Consider the following 8,867-nt stretch of genomic DNA (forward strand, 5'->3'; position numbering starts at 1 on the left):
TACCATTCCAAATTTGAAGCATCCAATAGTGCTTTTTGAAGCAATGTTGGTACAACCAGGAAGCATCTAATATGCAGGGGACAAAATGTTTTTTAGGGGGCGAATGTTTAGTTGATCTATATGGATGGATCCAATAGTTCTTTGTAGAAAATTTTGATGATTTGCAGTATTGGAAGAATGGCTCATACGATGGAAGCAAATTAAGCAAGTATTATGGTGTATGTGGGACATATGACAAAACAAATCCAATCCGCATCGGAAGCACATTAGAAGAAATTTTTATTTTTATATTTTTTAGATAAATAAGAGAAAAATATGGAACAAAAAAGTTATGAATAAATGCATCTAAAATTGTATGGTTACATGATTTTAGGTTCTAGTTATGGTAGGAAGCACACTTTTTTTCTTTTCGAGAACAAGTAGAAGCAAACTCAAATCACGTTATTATAGGCTGCAGTTTTGGTAAGAAGCAATCACGTGATTTTAGGCTTCAGTTTTGATAGGAAGCAAACACAATACAGAGACCTTATTACGTGGAAGCAAGCTATCATCAGGCCCACGTTGTAAGCACCCATCAAAAACTGCTAGTTAACTCTCTAATCCAACGGCTGTACACTCTAATCGAATGGCTCTAGCCTGGTCTGACGGGATGCTAGGGATCAGTAGTCTGATCCCTAGTGGTTCCCAAACATAAATAACTTAATTAAATAGTCCACCGTCGTCATGGCCCATGCACAGTACATAAGATGAAATAAAAAAACATAAAAAAGATAATGCAGCCGCCCCACGCACCGCAGAAGTCGTCGTCGCCGATGCCGATGCCGTCCCAGCCGCCGTCTCCAGGCGCCACGATCCTCGTCGTCGCCTGTCAGGTCAATGTAGGGTGGGGGCGTCCAGAGGTAGGGCGGCGGCCCCCATAATGGGTCGGGCGCGTGCTGTGCAGGCTGCGGCGAGGGCGGCGGTGCTGGTGGTGGTGACCACGGCGCCCATGCACGCTCCTCCGTGGGCTCCTCCTTCACCTCCTGCCTGACGTCCAGCTCCGGCACGTAGACGTCTCCGGAGGCCGATAGCTCGAGCATCTGCTGCAGGCCCTCCCACTCCTCCTGTTGGCGCCTGTACTCCCGCTCAGAGTCCTCCATGACGGCCTGCAGGAGCCGCTCCTCCTCCTCGTCCGTAATGGCGGGAGGCTGCGGGGGTGGCGCCAACGGGGAGGGAGGTGGCGTCGGCATCAGGCCGCGCACTCTTGGCGGGCTCGGTGCGCGCACACGGGGCGCACTCTGGGACACACGGGGCGGGCTACGACCACAACCGGCAAAAAAGGTTTGCCGACGCATGTCGTGCTGGTTCTGGAACCATGTGTCCCAGAAGGGCGAGTTGACGTCATACCTGCGGTCGGCGAGGAGCTAGTGCGGAATCCTGGTGCGACGACGGGCGATCTCCTGTAGGTGGGCACGGCCGCTCGCCGGGACGAGGGGAATGGGCACCAGATCCGGGCTCAGATGCCACCCATTGGGGAGGTGGGCATCTGACCACGGTAATGGGGTGCCGGTCTCCTAATACCGGCAGCAGACTTCGACCTTCACATACGGCCTGTAGCGTGGCACGACCGCCAGAGGGGAGATGGAGAAAGACGCCGGCGAGGTGGAGTGGCTGGCCGCACTTCCAGACGAGGCGGACAACAACCTCGCCTCGTGGTCGTGCTTGGTCTTCTTGCCGGGATGCCACTTGCAGAAGCCCATGGCCGGCGGGGAGCAAGGTCGACGGCAGCTAGGGTTTGGTGTCTCTGATGGAGGGGCAATGGTGGGGAAGTGGATGGGGATGGGAAAGTGAAAGTGACAGTGAAAGTCCACGGCTTCCCCATAAAAAAGGATGTGACCGGGGGCCTTCTAGGTGGCTGACTTGTGGGCCCAACCATCCGTGCTTATTGAATAGGGCCGGTGGGAGGTGGTTGGACGACCGGCACGCGGATTCGAGGCGGACACCGAGACACCACATGCAGGTCTGATTTTTGTCCGTGTAACCGTAAAGCTCGCTCAACTTTGTTCCTAAAATGGATCGAGCTGGACAAAAAACGTACACAAATTAAGAATGAGAATGCGGGTTGGGCAGGCTCGTCTGTCCGTTTGAGCCTAAACGGACGCGGCCGGCCTACTCGAGGGTCTGAGTTGGAGTTGGCCCTACTCCGGCGATCTTTCCTCTCCCGCGCATCAGGACGGTTTGACGGAGCGGTAAAACAGAGTGACAGATAACATATCAGGCCCCTGTGCATGCAAAGTTTGCTCTTGCTCTGTCGCTCTGCCTGTCTGGCAGCACACAAGAACAAGATGCATGTCTTTCGGAAGGGGGTTGCCATTGCTGGCTTATTTCTGCCGCCGGATCGATCTCTGACTCCTGTGCGCGCACGAAGACACACGTCTTTGCCGAAGACTCGAAGCAGCATCGTACGTGCATTAAAAGCGTCACGCGAGACTCGGATCAAGCGCACATGCATGGCATATCAGCCATGGCGGATGGCGCCGTCTCATCTGTTTACATGAGGATGGGGCGCGGCCTACTCCTGTATCAATTATCTGTCGTCCGTTCGTGTACGCACTCACTGTTCACACTGTCATCACCTTAAGCTTTGGAGTGCACAGAATGATATGTGCTCACTCCGTACTTATTTTGCTCCGTATGTAGTTCATATTGAAATATCTAAAAAGACTTATATTTAAGAACGAAGAGAGTAGATGAGTAGTAGCTTCAAGGTCAAGGCGAGGAGAGAGATTCCTGAATCCATCTTTTGGGGACATGTAACTCCCGGTTCTTGTTTTGTGGTCAAAATTCGGAGACCAATAAAGCCGCTTGTCGGGTCCAAGAAAAGCATTTGTAGAAGCCGTACTGGCATGATCAATTGATGAACTGCACCCGCCATGATCATTCGGTTGTTGTTGTTGTTTGCCTGCCCAACTAGCAAATAAATAGTGCTCAATCTGAGGCGTACAAGATACAACGTACAGCACGATGGACTAGGATCGTATCAATGGAGCTGTCGTTTCTCCTGGTCCATTAGATTAGATATATGGTACTATGTCTGTAGATGTATACTCATGCTCCTCGACCCCAAATAAGCAGAAGGACATCAACAGCTGTGCGTTAATTAAACCCTCATCTACCGTCCGAAAATAAAGTAGCCACGAGTCTAATCATGTTTCCTTTTTTCCGTTCAAATAGACCCATGTAGTTAAATGCGCCGTTAGATCTCGTGCTCCTAGCTTTGTCTACTTAATTAGCTGTAGCTAGCACTGCGTATGTACGCTTGCCCGTGATTGGATCCTTCTTTGCCCTAGCTTGGGATCCATGGCAAGCTATGCTGTTGAGATGTCGGTTTCAGATGTGCCTTTGCCTGGCTTGTCCAGATTGAGAACGGAGACATTCTCTGATGCGCACCACGTACTAGGGGCTTAATCTCCATCATTAATCAATTACAACGATTTATTTGGTGGCTGGGTAGTCATGATTGCTACTAGTTGTTTCTTAATTTTTTTCTCCTGATGTTTCTTTAGTATACCTAGTTTCCCTGGGGATGTCGCTGAGAGTGCAATAGTGGCAGCCCATCTAAATATAGCATTGGAATGTTTTTAGTAGGTATGAATGAAACATTCTTATCTCATACGACTGATACTGGCCTGGTTATGTCTTTATCTCATGCGATTGATATTGGCCTGGTTATGTATATCCTGCCAGAGGGAATGCATAGTTCGTATTATAAGGACCTATCCCGTTTCTTCTCGCAAGCGATGAAGGGCCGATAGAAATACCACATGGTGAAGTGGGCCGACATTTGCCTTCCCAAGGAAATGGGTGAGTTGGGTATTCTGGCCTCCAGTTGGATGAACGCCGCCCTCATGCTTAGGTGGGTCTGGCGGATCATTCGCGGGGAGGGGTGATTATGGCTGTTGCTTCTTCAGGCAAAGTACCTTTGGGGAGTGCCGCGTCTAGCTTGTGACCGCATGGAGGGCTCCTGGTTTTGGCTGTCAATCCGGAAGATCAAGCATGAAATTCACCTGGGGTTGTCCTTCTCGATTGGTAATGGCTGAGGGGGCATGTTTTGGTTAGATCGTTGGGTGGACGGAACTCCTCTTTGCACGGGTTCCCAGACTTGTTTGCCATATGTGTGAATCCGTTGCTATTGGTCTCTGAGGTTGTCCAAAATGGTCAATGGAACGTCTTGTTTCGTCGCTCGTTTGGCCCAGCGGAGGTGTTGGAGTGGTCCAATTTACAGGCAACCCTACCTCCCGTGCTCGCGAATGACCTGGATTCTGCGCAATGGATTCTTTCTCCCTCGGGAGAATTTTCGGTGGCTTCAGCATACCGTGCGTTGTGACGTAGGATGACGGTTGAGTGGATGATGCCCCTTTGGAAGGCGCCTCTCCCCTTGAAGATTATTTTTTTTGTTTGCCGACTGCTAAGGATCGCCTCCCTTCGAAGATGGAGGTGCTCAAGAGGCATGGCCCGGGTAATGGGTTGTGCCCATTGTGTGGTGTTCTACAAACTCGAACCCACATCCTCTTCTCCTGCACGACAGCTAGGTCGCTTTGGATCTTTGTCCGGGAGGCCCTCAGGCATGAGTAGGAAGTTGCGGATCTTGCCAGCTTCCTCCAGGCCAAAGCGGTGCGGACCGGAAGGCAAAGACGCCTCTTCTGGCTGATCTTTGTTGCGCTTACTCGGACGCTATGGACGAAGTGTAATAAGATGGTGATCGAGAGGGTCTTTCTGCAACGAGCCTATGGCTCTTTCGTCGAATTTCTTGTGTTCATGCAGCACTGGACCTGCTGGCTAGGCAACGGGACCAGGTGCGCCTGTGGTGGATGTTGGACGCACTACATTCCTTGGCGCGTGGACTAGCTTCTCCGAAAACCCCTTGATGTGATGCCACTTGGTGGCCTTTTTTCTTCCTTTTCTGTTATGTTTTTTGGGCTTGCTTGTGATGTGGCCCTAGCAGACTCTTTATGTCGGTATGTTGCTACTCGCTTTGTGAACGGGGTTGTTGCTTTATTTATAAAGTGGGACGAAAGTCTGTTTCGAGATATTGGCCTGGTTCAAAGGATAACAGTACATGAACGATCTAGTCCAAAACATAAAACTGGACCTCTTACCATGTCACCTAATGCTAATACTGCTTGGGATATAAAACAGGTTGCTAAACAACAAGTAGCAAAAGACGGTTACTGCTAGAGCATCTCCAACATTGCTCGAAAAATCTTTCTCAATAAGTGTTTATTAGAGGGGTCCCACTTGTCAATGAGATCTCTCTCTATCTCTATCTCTATCTTACTCTCTCTCTCTCTCTCTCTCTCCCATAATGGAAAACAACAGTGTGAGTGGTGGGCGGCGGTGGCGTGATGGTCTGACAGGCGGCTACGATGATGGCATGTGGTCATCAATTGAGTTGCTCAGGCGGCGGCGATGGCATGTTGGGCATTGGCAACGACGCGATGACATGACATGTATTGGGAAAGGTAGTAGGATAAGGCCAAATCTTCCTAAATATTGGGGAAGACGGGATGTTCTATTGGGACGTCCGAATGATTTATTGGAAATTGTGGAACTGTTGGAGCACGTGTTTTGGCCCAACTCCCCCAATACATGAATTTAATTGGAGATTGGGAATTTCAAGATGCTCTTAGAATTATCCCCATTTGGCAATCCATATGTTATTTGGGGTGTGCCATATGTGATTTTGGCCCATTCTAAATTCATGCCCCTGTTTTATTTTCTAAGTTTTTGAGGGAGAGGAATGAGTAGTTTTCTATTCCTCTTGTAATGGCTACAATCAAATAAAACAATTCTATTTCAAAAGCTCCAAAAATCCCAAAGAAAAAGGGGATCAAATAAATAAAGTTCAAGGAGCAATATTCCAAAAAGTAGCCATTAGAAGAAGAATGGGGATAAACATGTCTTCTTGTTCTTCAAATTCGGAAAAATAGCCTTCCAAAATACGGCGTCACAAGTTTTTGCCTGTTATCTAAATTAAACGCATGACAATCCCTGCTACCCTCTGTGAAGGGCCTTTCTATTTACTTTTGTGTTGTGTCGTCACCTTCCTAGAGCAAGTTTAACATGTATTCAGTCTAACATTATGTGATGCATGAGTAATGTGATGCCTTGTACTAAATCATAATAGCTAGTCCTTCTTCAACTTCTTTGGTGTCTTGCATTTATGTTTTGCTTCACAAAAAGACTGGCGGGATACCATGTTGTCATATTTGCATCATGTCCATTTTGATCATCTTGATGTTTGAGATGATTTATTATAACTTACTAATTGGTTGGAATCATACCATAGGAAGCATAGTTACTAAGTTTTTGTTATCTTGCGGTTATTTTTATCAGACATTTGAAAAGTGGTCACAGACTAAATTTTTGTGCATACACATAACAAAAAAAGGTAATCATAAAAGTTTTTCTTTGTTGCATCAGTTTGTCAACTAAAATGCTTGAGGGCATGCAATAAGCTGCTCAGGGAGCTGAAACGTCTCAAACGTATCTACTTTTGCTATGTTGTTGGCCTCTAATTTGTATAATCTGAATAAAACTAATCCAGATTGACATTGTTTTCAATAGAATTTTACCATGATGTTTTTTTTGCGCATAATTAGAGTTGTCTGAAAGCTCCCCAAATTTTTATTGAATTGTTTCCCGGAAGAAAGAGCCACGGAGCTAGAAGGGGGGGCGGAGGGGGGCATCAGGTGGCCACGCGGCCTAGGGGACATTGGGCCCTAGTTACCACCTTACGCCCTCCTTTAGACGATAAATATCTTTCGCCTCGAAACCCTCATGAAATTAATCTCCGAAGTTTTCGTGACATGGAGCCACCGCCACCTCTGTTCTTCTTTCGGAGGGCTAATCTGGAGGTTGATCTTGGCCTCTGGAGAGGGTATTGAGCACCATCGTCATCACCACCATCATGATTTCTCAATTCATGTGTGAGTAATATCCCATTCTCCGTGTAGGTACATAGGGTGGATGGGAATTGGATGAGATATATTATGTAATAGATGCCAGATTTGTTAGGGTTTGATGCTAGTACCCTGTATGTTATGAGATTGATATTGTCATGTCTTTGCTATTCTTAATGCTTGACACTAGGGCCCAGGTGTCATGATTTCCGACCTAAACTCTTTATGTTTCCATGAATATGTATATACGTGTTTTGGATCTTATTTGCAAGTTATGTGCATCTATTATGGTTCTGAACAATAGACCTTGAAGTGGCAATAATTAGGGTTATCGAAGGGGATGGCTGTGATTTGAGAATTACATGTGTTCAAAAATTGTTAATATTTGGCTCAGTGCTTTGTAAAAGTAGTGCTTTAATTACCATTAATTTCTATTAGGATCCTTTCGAAATGGGAGTGTAGGACAAAAGATATAGTGCAAATTCTTATTGTAAGCACATACAACTACACAACGAATACATGCTTACATATGATTGATGAATTGAGCCTGATTTGTTGTCACCTTGTGTTACAGTACAACTATTACATATTTTATTTCATCCTTGCAACGTCCATTATCCACTCCCATGCCTACCCGTTTCATACTTGTTGCTCTTTTTACATTACTTTAGTCTTGGCAACTGTTGGGAATCACTCTTTTGTTACCACAACTACGTTCACTACATCGTTTTTGCTACTAATAAATTCTGTCTAGCAAGTATTGTTTTCCACGTGTGGTTGAATTGACAATTCACCGGCTAAGGCTTATAAGTATTCTTTGACTCCCATCGTTTTGAATCAATAAATTTTGGTTGTAATACTTCTATTGAAGACTATTGCGATCTCCTACACTTGTGGGTTATCAAGCCCAAATCTTGCCGCCGCTGCTAGAGTGCTCTCACATGCCATCGCATTGCTCCCCCTCCTCTTTCCCGGCTGGTGGCCTCACCGTTTACAAGGGAGTGGGGACCCGTTTTTTCTTCTCAGGTTTTTGTTTCCCTCATGTTGGAATAAGGTCTTCGGGTCTTTCCTTACCTCGACAATGTGAGCGGTAGCGACCTGGGAGTTTGTCTCCTCGGATCTATGGGCTCTCTTCAGATCTCGGTAGTTGTTGTGTGATTCCTTTGCAAGATGGTTAATGCTCGTCTTTCTTCCTAACGGTTGCGGGCCAATGGATATCTCGTTGATCTAAATACTTTGCCATCACAATCAAGGTGTGTTCAGATCCCGGATAGCTCGAGTGGCTCAAGCAGCATAAAAAACCTCAAGTAGGATTCCCTTGGTGGAGTCCTTGTAGCGGCGCAGATGGTTCCTTGCTACAACGACGCGGCGCTCTTCTCGGTTTGGGTGATTCTCGTTAATGACAACTCTTTGATGTTAAGGGTTGTTATTTTTCTGTCTTAGAAAGTCCATTTATGTAAAAATTACAGTTGTCTCATTCTTATCTAAATAAAGTAGTTTATGTTCTAAAAATAACTTACTGATATCGCTTGAGAACACTATGAGGTGTCATATTCCAGGGGAGAGCCTATTTGGTGCAACAACGCATAGGGTCATTGCCCAGTTGGACCTTGGCCTAGTAAACCGCTCTCGGTCCCTGTTCACAGTTTTTTTTCTTCGATGGTCTACCGTTTTAGAAATAAAACGCTGCTTTCTAAGGCTAAAATTTAAACATTTGGTAAAATCAACAAATTTTGAAAAAAAAACACGAATTTGAAAAATGTTCATGCATTTGAAAAAAGGTTCACAATTTTTGAATTTTTTTGAATTTGAAAACGTTCATGATTAAAAAAATGTTCATGAATATGAAAAAGGCCCATGAGTTAAAAAATCACAAAATGAAAAAAGTATCGGGATTTGAAAAAAGTTCACATTTTGAGAATTAAA

This window comes from Triticum aestivum, chromosome 4D (genome assembly GCF_018294505.1).
Source record: "Triticum aestivum cultivar Chinese Spring chromosome 4D, IWGSC CS RefSeq v2.1, whole genome shotgun sequence".
Classification (NCBI taxonomy): domain Eukaryota; kingdom Viridiplantae; phylum Streptophyta; class Magnoliopsida; order Poales; family Poaceae; genus Triticum; species Triticum aestivum.